Raw genomic sequence first — 12,591 nt, 5'->3', positions numbered from 1 at the left:
AATAAAAGGTGTTTTATTTATGAGTAAAGTGTTGCTATCTCTTGTCGATCTTTTACTATATTTCTTTTGCATGTTTTGACTTCCAGAATAATTATGTTTGGTATATCATATTATTCAAACCTCCACAGTCGGTCATATGTCGGAAGTAGGTATGAATCAAGACTGTCATGATTGGTTGCAGAGGTCTAAGGTGTTGGACAAGGCTACAACAATCATGAGTGCTCATAAGTTCTGAGCATTGGACTCAACCCACGCTCACTGGAATCACTTCATGGAATTTTATCTCGAGTGATCGTGAGACGGTAATATCATATAAGTCTTCAAACCTAGAGATATGATTTGTTACTTACGAGTTGGTTATGCATTGATTGTACGAAAACGCATTGGTAACTCGATGTTATAAAACGTGCTTTTGTGTGTAATTCAATGAGTGGTAGAACAAACATATGAGTCGAAGTTTATCTGTTCCTTCTTGGATTAGAAGCTGATATCTGGGCCACTCGATGATTTTGTTTTGACCTATGTACCGGGCCCGGTCAGAACTAAGTTGATGTGTTCAATTAAGTTCTTTGTCAAACAAATCAGAAATCGGGAAACAAACTGCTGGACAATAAGTAAGACAATGTTCCATGTATTTGTCCGGCTGATATCTAGAACAGAGGATTATATGATCACTTATCTAAATGGCGCGTTCTAGTTCAACAGAGTTTAAAGAGCTACGATTGCTGATCGGTTCCTGAAGTTATACTTGCAAATATAGTTACTAGACTTATCCAAGTGGGAGACTGTTGGATATAGTGTCTAAGCCCATAACTATATTTGGTATGTACTTGACCCGACCCGGCATGGTCCATTTGGGTTGCACTTCACCCGAACAATTTATGGATAATATTTGAGAATAGTACAAGTTATGATTTATTAATATATTATAAGTTCTAATATATTAATATAAGATCATATTATTTAATTAGTAGTGATCTATAATTAATCTAGGATTAATTTAGTGATCAAAGATATTACTAATTAAATATGGGCTTCTATATTTATATTGTGTGGGCTAATGCTTATTTAGAATGGGCTAGGCTTGGATGGAAAAGTCCATGGATACTCCATGGAGCTTTGACCCATGGATCTCATGGAAATGAAGAGACATGGGTATTAGGGTTTACATGGATGTAACCCTAATCCACCACACTATATAAAGGAGGCTTTGGTTCTTGAAATCATACTAGTTGACACTTGTTGAGGTGAGGCCGATTTCAAGATAGTAGTATTTATTCTCTCAAAGTTCCAAGTTTGTGGTGATTTGTGACTTTCATTTGAGGCATCCACATTATTGGTGCTAGGCTCTAAAACTCCAAGCAATCAACTACAACTTCAAGGTAAGCATTTCTACTAGCTTTATTTGATTCATGTTCCCCATGCCATGCTAGTTAAGATATGAACCTTGGAAAAATAATTATTTGCATGTATCTTAGACAAACATAGATCCAAGGTTTATTAGGGTTGCATGTACACTTAGGAAGTGTTAGAATGCTCAAAAACCCTTCAGATTGGCGATACGTTGGCAGCCCCAGCCATTGAGGCTATGACATGTTCAGATTTTGTGACCCGATTCAGGGCTGAGTTTGCACCAGTTGTGGAGCTTCAGTAGCTGGCCAGAGTGTTTTTGGATATGAGACATACTACAGAGACTGTGGCGGAGATCACCGCCAAGTTCCGGGAGAGGGCCTTGTTGGTACCCCAGTATGCGGGGGATGAGGATATGAGGAGGACCCGATACCATGACATGCTACGGGCTGATATTCGGGAGCATGTTAGTTTCTTTGCTTGCCCTACTTTAGAGTCTATGATTGCCAGGGCTAGGGAGAGAGAGATTGATTTGGAGCACATACGGAAGAGGAAGGTTGCTGAGGGGTAGACGATGGGGGCTTCGGGGAAGAAGCCCAAGGGACCAGATGGTAGGCCAAAAGGCCAGACGGGGTGGGACCACTACGGGAAATGCGGTCAGGCACATGAGGGAGTTTGTCGCACTGGGCTGGGTTCAGGCTGCTATATGTGCGGCAAGGTTGGGCATTTTGGTAGAGATTGTACTGCCCCTGCCATTACAATCAAAAGGGCCATAAAAAGGTGAATTGTCCAAGGTTGACAGCACCAGCAGCAGCAGCGCCGGCAGTGGCCCCAACATCAGCGACAGTATGGGTTATGGATGGCCGGAAGGTCAAATCGGAGGCTCCAGTGGTTCGGAGCCGATCTTTTCAGCTGACAGTCGAGGAGGCACGCGCTGCACCCGATGTGGTGACGAGTATGATTCTTCCCTCTGATTTATTTGTATGATGTTATGATATTGATATGTGCCCTGTGTATATGTGTTTAGGATCGTACCATGTGAACGGTATCCCAGTTCAGGTATTGTTTGATTCGGGTGCTACCCGATCATTTGTCTCTCTTGCGCTTAGCAAGAGATTTCCTGAGTCTTCGGGCATGTTGGACTTCCCTCTAGAGGTCGAGATTGCGGACGACCGATCAGTGCAAGCATCGGAGGTCTACCGAGATTGTGTCTTGAGGTTGTTCGAGGAACGTTACCTGGTACACCTGGTTCCCATACCGTTGCGGGGGAACAAGGTTATTATAGGCATGGATTGGTTGAGCCCCAATGGGGCAGTGATAGATTGTTCACATCAGCTGGTGCGGATCAGGACCCCAAGTGGGGGAGAGTTGGTAGCTCAGGGCGAGAGGCCACAGCGAGGACCAGCTTTATGTTCAGCAGCGAGAGCCAGGCGCTACCCTTAGCAGGGTTGCGCAGGGTATATCGCGTATGTTATGGACACCCGGGAGGCGGGTAAGGCGACAGTGGGCGATGTACCCGTGGTGTGGGAGTTTATGGATGTATTTCCTGAGGAGTTTCCTGGGATACCTCTGAAGAGGCAGGTGGAGTTTAGGATCGACCTGGTCCCTGGCGCGACTCCGATAGCCAAGGCGTCATATCGGTTGGCTCCTCCTGAGATGCTGGAGTTGTCTACACAGCTGCAGGAGCTGTTAGACAAGGGATTCATTAGATCGAGAAGTTCACCCTAGGGAGCCCCGATTTTGTTTGTAAAGAAGAATGACGGGTCGCATCGCATGTGTATAGACAACCGAGAGCTGAACAAGGTAACGGTGAAGAACCGTTACCCACTCCCGTGGATCGATGACCTTTTCGACCAGCTTCATTGAGCATCTTGGTTCTCCAAGATTGATTTGTTGTCAGGGTATCATCATATTAGGGTCAGAGAGGAGGATGTGCAGAAGACTGCTTTTCGTAGACGCTATGGTCATTATGAGTTTGTGGTGATGCCTTTCGGGCTCACCAATGCTCCTTCCACGTTCATGTATCTCATGAATCGCGTGTGTCGGCCGATGTTGGATCAGTCCGTGATTGTTTTCATTGACAATATCTTGGTTTATTCCAAGACGCGAGAGCAGCATGAGGAGCACTTGCATGAGGTTCTGAGTACTTTAAGGAGGGAGAGCTTATATGCTAAGTTCTCCAAGTGTGAGTTCTGGTTGCGCGAGGTGCGGTTTCTGAGGCAGCTTGTCAACCCGGACGGGATATCAGTGGATCCGGCCAAGGTACAGGCCGTGATGAGATGGGAAGTCCCAAGGTCTCCATCCGAGATTTGGATCTTCCTTGGATTGGTGGGCTACTATTGGAGATTTATTCAGGACTTCTCGAAGATAGCCGTACCTCTGACCAGGTTGATGAGGAAAGTCGTGGTTTTTCATTGTGGGCCCGAGCAGTAGGCCGCATTCGAGACGTTGAGACAGAGATTGTGCGAGGCACCAATCTTAGCCCTGCCAGAGGGCATGGAGGATTTTGTTGTGTATTGTGATGCATCCAGCTCGGGTTTGGGCGCAGCGTTGATGCAGAGAGGGCACGTTATTGCTTACGCTTCGAGGCAGCTGAAGCTTCACGAGGCGAACTACTCGACGCATGATTTGGAGTTGGGGGCTGTTGTGTTCGCCCTCAAGATTTGGCATCATTACCTCGATGGGGTTCGTTGTACCATTTACACGGACCACAACAGCCTGAGGTATCTCATGAACCAGCCGAATCTGAACATGAGGCAGCGTCGGTGGCTTGACGTGGTAAAGGATTATGATTGTGAGATCCTATACCATCTGAGGAAAGCCAATGCGGTGGCTGGCGCGCTTAGCAGCAAGGCAGTGCCAATCCGAGATATCTGCCTGAGGATGACAGTGGTGACTCCGCTTTTGGAGCGGATTCGGGGGGCCCAGCAGGAGGATTTGAAGGAGGAACATTGGAAGAGTGAGCGGATTGTGGGGCAGGTTTCCTCCTTTGACTATGATAGCCGAGGGTTGTTGACTCTTCACCATAGGGTGTCGGTCCCTTATCATGGGGGCGTGCGCCAGGTTCTGATGGAGGAGGCGCACAAATCCTGGTTCTCCATTCATCCCGGGGCGATGAAGATGTATAGGGATCTTCGTCTGGACTATTGGTGGCCCTGCATGAAGTGGGATATCTCTTGGTACGTGAAGCGGTGGTTGACCTGCAGGAAGGTCAAGGCCGAGCACCAGAGGCCCCACGGCAAGATGCGGCCGTTGGAGATTCCGTTGTGGAAATGGGAGGACATCACGATGGATTTTATCGCCATGCTTCCCAGGACCATGCGGGGAATGGATTCGATCAGGGTCATCGTCGGTCGATTGACCAAGAGCGCCCACTTTATCCCGATTCAGGAGAGCATCTCGGCTAAGAAATTGGCTGATATCTACATCAGGGAGGTGGTGGCGCGGCAAGGAGTTCCAGTTTCGGTGATTTTCGGATAGAGATGTACGGTTTACTTCCAGGTTCTGGAAGAAGTTCCTGATGGGTTATATGCATAAGAAACATTCCTATGTGCTCATACAAACCCTAATGCTTGGATCTAGATTTCTCTATTGAACATGCTTTGATTCCAAGACTTACAAACCCTAATCTAGCATATAAATAACAAAAACCAACATATAGAATCAGATCTAGATGTTTACCTCTTCGAATATTGGCTTAGATCTTCTTCTCTTCTTCTCTTGAGCTTAGAGTTACAAATGCAACTCCTCTAATGGTTCACAAACCCCACAAGCAAGAAGGCAATATGAGAGAGGGTGAGAGAAGCTAGAAATCGGCCTAAGGTTATCTTAGAATCAAGTGGTAGCCGATTTCAATGCCCTAGGGGTCTTATTTATACATACATGCTACTAGGGTTTCAGTCTAAACCCTAATGGACAGCTTAGCCACCAAGCAGCCCAAGGAACCTTCTATAATAAGGCCTTGGACGAAAATATGATGGATACCCATCATAATTTCGTTCCCCCTTAAGCCCATTAGGTTTCCTTAACCCAAAACTCAACTATCATACATTTGACAGTTTATACCCCTTTATTCAATTAATCTCTTTTGGTCAACAAATTAATTCCTAATTAATTTATGATCAATACTAATTAAATAAATATGATTTCTCCTTTAATATATAAATCTTATAATATATTAATAAACCATAATATTCTCTCTTTCTCATTAAATTACTTTGCCAAGTTGCTTTGGAGAAGGCAACCCAAAAGGACCATGCACAACCGGGTCAAGTACATACCAAATATAGTTACGGGCTTAGACACTATTCCGATAGTCTCCCACTTGGATAAGTCTAGTAACTATATCTCACATACGACTTCATAATCCGATTAGCAATCGTAGTTCTTATACTTCGCTGTCAGCTATGATCAACTTGTCCTTCAGATAAGGGATCGTATAATCCTCTGTTCTGGATATCATGCTGACAATGCTTATTGTCCAGCAGGTGTTCCTTGATTTCCGATTTGTTTGACATAGAATTTAGTTGAACACATCAACTTCATTATGACCGGGCCCGGCACATAAGTCAAAACAAATCATCAAGTGGCCAAGATATCACTTTTATTCTCATAGAATAAAAGGAGCATACCAACTTCGACTCATATGCATCAATTATTCACTAACTGAATCACACACAATAATGCATTTTATAACACGAAGTTATTGATGCGTTTACACATTATCAGTGCATAACCAACCAGCAAACAACAACCATATCTCTAAGTTTTAAGACTATATGATGGTATCGCTTTGCGATCACTTACGGAAAAACACCACGAAGTGATACAGCAAACTCGGGTTTATTCCAATGCTCAAATCATATTCATAAGCACTCATGAACTTTGCAGCAAACCTTTTCTATGTCCAAAGCCTTTTAGACAATCTACAAACAATTCATGACAGTCTTCATTCATATCTACTTCCAATATATGCAAAATGGAAACAATAGATAAATAACCAACACAAGATAATAACTTTTCTCATAAATAACACAATTTTATTTATTCATCAAATGTCAAGTACAAACTATCTATTACACATTTCCTATCTAATCCAAACTTATATCATCCTTCAGCCCAATGCTCCTTGCGTGTTGCAAGTGTTTGACCCTACTTAGTCCCTTCGTAAGGGGATCTTCTGGGTTTTCTTCTGATGATACTCTCTTCACAACGAGGAGTCCCTCTTCTACCTGATGTCTGATAAAATGGTATTTTCTGTCAATGTGTCAAGATCTACCATGATCTTGTTGGATTAGTGTCTAAGTCCATAACTATAATTGGTAAGACTTGACTCGACCCGGCATGGTCCATTTGGGTTGCATGGTATCAGGCATTTGGATAGACTATAATGAGAGAAATAACACTTAAGGTTTGTTAATATATTATAAGTTATAATATATTAATAAGATTATTTAATTAGTATTGATCAAGAATTAATCTAGAATTAATTAAGTGATCAAAAGAAGACTAATTAAATATATGGGTTGATTGTGTAAATCATCCATACTTGTATAGTGGGCTAATGCTCCATGGATTATGAAGTTGGGCTAAAACCCATATGATGCTCCATGGTGTATTTGAACCCATGGATCCAAGGAAATGGAAAGCCATGACAATTAGGGTTTACCCTAATTGTAACACTATATTAAGATCATACTCTTGGAAAAATCGGCTACTATGGAGATAAGAGAAGGGCTAGCCGATTTCAAGTGTTCTACATTTCTCTCAAGATTATTCGAAAAGCAATTGATGTTGTGTGAACCATTTGAGGTGACACACTTGGGGCACTAGGCACTCAAGCTTCTTGAGAACATTCTATATCAAAGAGGTATGTATTCTATCTTGTTATATTCATTGTTTTGAATGCTAGATTAGGATAATACCTTGGATGTTCATATTTTCATGTATAATAGAGAAAACATAGATCCAAGGTATTTAGGGTTGCATGTACACTTAGGAGTGTTAGAATGCTCAAAACCCAACAGTGGTATCAGAGCCTAGGCTTGTTTTCTTGTGATACTTGCAAAAGTAGCTGAAAAATCGAGTTTTGATGTTGTCTGCCCAGCAAACTCGCCGAGTCCATGAATGGACTCGCCGAGTCGAAGGCAAAATGCATCCAACTCACCGAGTTGGTTCGTGCACTCGACGAGTTGGACCCCCAGACAGCATAAATTCGACTTTTTTGGCTGGAATTGGACTAGAAACATTACCCTAAGCTGTTTTTGGACTTATAAACTTATTTTTGATGTGGTAATGTTCATACTAATCCAATTTCAAAGATAATTGTCAATAGATTCATGTTTTGTATTAGTTTAAGTGTTATTCTAATTACATGAAAAAGTTTGATTCCAATTATCATGTTCATATGAGTTGCTTAGATTAATAGAAAAGGTTGATTGATTATGTGTCTTTGCTCCATTTTAATCTAAGAGTGGATTATAAAATGTGTTTGTGTAACTTATCCTCAAGTTACATGAAAAGTCACATTAAATTTTCTTAAAACTCATAAAAGTTGGCAATGGTTACAAATATGAAGAGTCTTGTTTTCATTAAATGGTTTTATGACTCCATAACTTGTCCTCAAGTTATGGAGAGTCAAGAGTCACTTCATTAAGAAATAAAGTATGTAACTTTAATTAATTCCATAAGTTACAAAATAAAGAAAAGTTACATTCTTTAATAGTTTAAAGTCTTTCATAACATGTCCTCAAGTTATGGAACTTGAAGAGTCTTTTAATTAAAACTACTTTAAGCACATAAGTTATGGAATTAATTAGTTTTGAATAGTTTCAAAACTTGCCCTCAAGTTTTGGAATTTGAAAAGTTTTCTCTTACGAATACTTTAATTCCAAGTTAAGCCCTTAGAATTTCAAAAGTTAAAATTCAATCCTTATACTTTATAATATTATAAGTTAATAATATTTATATATATGTATAAGAGTAAAAGTCATTCTTACCGTCAGTAGGCCTCATTCACGAAGCCGGTCTATAAGGGGGGTATTAGGTTACTGCCTATAAAATGGCAGTTTAATGGGTGTCCACTCTCACCCACCGCTTCCTTGACTGGTGGAGGGTCGTTAGCCGAACAGGTAGGACAAAGACTATAAGTTATCTCTTCATTAAAAGTATTAACGATAAATACTAAGTAACGAAACACTTATAATTCCCAATCTTAGTTACTTAGGAAAACATGAATAAGGTGCTAACCCATGAAATTACACTTTGCACTTTGCTTAAGTCGGTTGGTGGAGCGTGTGTGGTTTACCGGCACACTGGCTTGATTTAACAAGGTAGGCAAAGGGTTTCTTAAAGTTTAATCATAGGCCGGTGGAGCGAGTGTGGTTTACCGGAACATCGGTTGGGTGATAAACATTTAAGACTACCAAGTAATTTGCATGGTTACTTCACACCTTGTTTTGTGATCCTCGGCATCCCAGTCACAAAACCTGAAGGGCACACTCGAGATTAAAACATGCCATTGAAAAGTTCAATGAATCTCTAAAGATCTAGGAGTTTCAATTCCAGTTAAAACTATCTAGCATACATGGTGGAAATTGGTAAATCGTCATTTACCTACCTTCAACTATTTTATAACTTGGATTATGGCATCCCTCTTCCAGTTATAAATAGGTTGTTGGTGATGGGTTTTGAGCATTCTAACACATCCTAAGTGTACATGCAACCCTAATAACCTTGGATCTATGTTTGTCTAATAATCATGCAAAGTTGTTTTTCCAAGGTTATGAACCTATCTAGCATACATGGGGAAACAATTTTTCTTTGTATAAAAGATAGAACTACATACCTTGTTAATGGAAGTGTTCCTTGAAACCTTATGAGCCTAGCACCTCAAGTGTGATGCCTCAAAGGCTTCACACAACACCAAATGCAAAGTATAAACTTGAGAGAATACTTTAACACCCTCAAAATCGGCCAAGCCCTCTTGTTTCACTAGTGTACCCGATTTTGGGGAGAGACATTGTCCTTATATAGTGTGTTGCATTAGGTAAAACCCTAATGTAACATGACTCTTCATTTCTCAATCCATGGGTTAACTCCATGGAGCATCCATGGAGCATCCTATGGGTGGAACCCAACTTGATAATCCATGGAGCCTTTTAGTCCACTATATAAGATATGGAAGATTTACATAATCTACCCATATATTTAATTAGTTATCTTTTTTATCACTTAATTAATTCTAAATTAATTCTTGATCTAAACTAATTAAATAATATTATTAATATATTAGAACTTATAATATATTAATAAACCATATGTGTTATTTCTCTCATTTAGTTTATCCAATTGCATGGTGCCATGCAACCCAAATGGACCATGCCGGGCCAGGTTAAGTACATACCAGAAATAGTTATGGACTTAGACACCTTATCCAACAGTCTCCCACTTGGATAAGTCTAATAACTATAACTGCAATACTTCAGGAACCGATCGGCAATCGTACCTCTTTCAAGGTCTCTCGGAACTGAAAAGATGTTGATACGCCATTTAAGATAAGTGACCATATATTCCTCTGTTCTAGATATCATCCGGAGAATTACATGGAATAATGTCTTACTTATTGTCCAGCAGTTTGTTTCTCGATTTCTGATTTGTTTGACAAAGAACTAAATTGAACACATCAATTAGGTTCTGACCGGGCCCGGTACATAGGTCAAAACAAAATCATCGAGGGGCCCAGATATCAACTTCTAATCCAAGAAGGAACAGATAAACTTCGACTCATATGTTTGTTCTACTACTAGTTGAATCATACACAAAAGCATGTTTTATAACATCGAGTTACCAATGCGTTTTTGTACAATCAATGCATAACCAATTCATAGGCAACAGCTCATATCTCTAGGTTTGAAGACTTATATGATATTACCGTCTCATGATCACTCGAGATAAAATTCCATGAAGTGATTCCAGTGAGCGTGGGTTGACTCCAATACTCAGAACTTATGAGTACTCATGAAGTGTTGTCTTATTTCTTGACACCTACAACCAACTTCATGACAGTTTTACTTCATATCTACTTCCTACATATGACCGAATGTGGAAAATTTGAATAAAATGTAAAACTGAACATAATATTCTAGAAGTCAAAATATGCAAAAGAAATTATAGTAAACGATTGACAAGAGATAGCAACACTTTACTCATAAATAAACACAACTTTTATTCATCATCAAATGTCAATTACACTTTACAAATTTTAAAATTATCTAACTACTAAAACTAATATCATCCTTCAGCCCTATGCTACGAGCATGCTGGAGATGCTTAACCCTACTAAGTCCCTTCGTGAGGGGATCTGCTGGGTTCTCATCGGATGATACCCTCTTTGCCACGACGATTCCTTCTTCTATGCGATGTCTGATAAAGTGATATTTTCTGTCGATGTGTCTGGATCTCCCATGATCCCTTGGTTCCTTGGCTAAGGCAACAACACTTTCACTATCACAAAAAATTTCCATAGGCTCCTTTATAGCTGGTACTACGCGAAGGTCTCCTATGAAGTTCTTCAGCCAAATAGCCTCCTTTGCTGCCTCGCTTACTGCTATATACTCTGATTCACAAGTAGAATCAGGCACTGTCTCCAGCTTGGAACTCTTCCAAGTGTTGCTTCTCCATTTAGGGTGAAGACCCAGCCCGACTGAGAGAGGAAATTATCCCTATCAGTCTGGAAGCCAGCATCACAATACCCTACAACTCTTAATTCATCACTCCCACCGAGGGTAAGGACCCAATCCTTAGTCCTCCGTAGGTACTTGAGGATATTCTTTACCGCTGTCCAGTGAGCCTTGCCAGGGTTCCCCTGATACCTACAAACCATGGTCAAGGCAAAGGCTACATCAGGTCGAGTATAAGTCATAGCATACATGATCGAGCCTACTGCCGAAGCATAAGGTACTCGACTCATTTCTGCTATCTCAGCCTCAGTCTGGCATTACTCTGGATAGGTAACTCTCCTTTCTTAGAGTTCTGCATGCTGAATCTCTTCAACACCTTGTCCAAGTAGGTACTTTGACTAAGTCCAATTAGTCTCTTACTCCGGTCTCTCAAGATCCTTATCCCTAGAATATAAGCAAGTTCTCCTAGGTCCTTCATAGAGAAACACTTCCCAAGCCAGGACTTAACTTCCTGCAGAGTTGGGATGTCATTTCCTATAAGTAGTATGTCATCCACATACAATACCAAAAGCTAACTATACTCCCACTAGCCTTGACATAAACACAAGATTCATCTTCACTCCTAGAAAAGCCAAATTCCTTGACCTTTTCATCAAAGCAAAGATTCCATCTGCGAGGTGCTTGCTTTAATGCATAAATGGATTTCTCAATCTTACACACTCTATTAGGGTACTCGTTGCTGACAAAACCTTCTGGCTGACTCATGTAAACATCTTCAGTCAGCTTTCCATTAAGGAAAGCGGTTCTGACATCCATTTGCCAAATTTCATATTCATGAAAGGCAGCTATGGCAAACATAACCCTAATAGACTTAATCTTGGCCACTAGAGAAAAGGTATCATCATAATCCATTCTAGGAATTTGAGAGAAACCCTTTGCAACCAGTCGAGCCTTATAAGTGTGTACATTACCATCCATGTTGGTCTTCTTCTTGAAGATCCATTTACACCCTACAGTCTTACGACGTGGTACATTCTCAACCAAGTTCCAAACTTGATTGTCATACACGGATTGTATCTCGCTATCCATAGCCTCTTTCCATTTCACAGACTCGGGGCCTGCCATGGCTTCCGCGTAACTGTTAGGTTCATCCAGACCTACTAGTGTCTCATCACTAATATGTGTCTCACCTTCCGCAGTAATATGAAAACCATCGTAGTGCTCAGGTGCATTCCTAACTCTCGTGGAACGCCTCAGAGGTACAAACTCGTCAATTGGCTCAACAGGAGTTTCCTCCTCAAGTTGAGGGCTAGGGTTTGAAGTTCCTTAACCACTTCACTCTTGATGTTCTTCAAGGTCAATTTGCCTCCCACTGTCACCTTGGCTTATGAATTCTCTCTCACGAAAGACTCATCTTCTTGCTACAAAGACCACCTTATCACTAGGTCTGTAGAAGAGGTAACCAAAGGATCTTTGTGGGTAGCCAATGAAAATACACCTCTCACTTCGGGGTTCAAGCTTATCATGAGTCTCTCGTCTCACGAAAGCTTCACAACCCTAA

This window comes from Lactuca sativa, chromosome 8 (assembly GCF_002870075.4).
Source record: "Lactuca sativa cultivar Salinas chromosome 8, Lsat_Salinas_v11, whole genome shotgun sequence".
Lineage (NCBI taxonomy): Eukaryota > Viridiplantae > Streptophyta > Magnoliopsida > Asterales > Asteraceae > Lactuca > Lactuca sativa.
The sequence above is the reverse complement of the archived record's forward strand: the minus strand, read 5'-3'. Positions refer to the sequence as shown.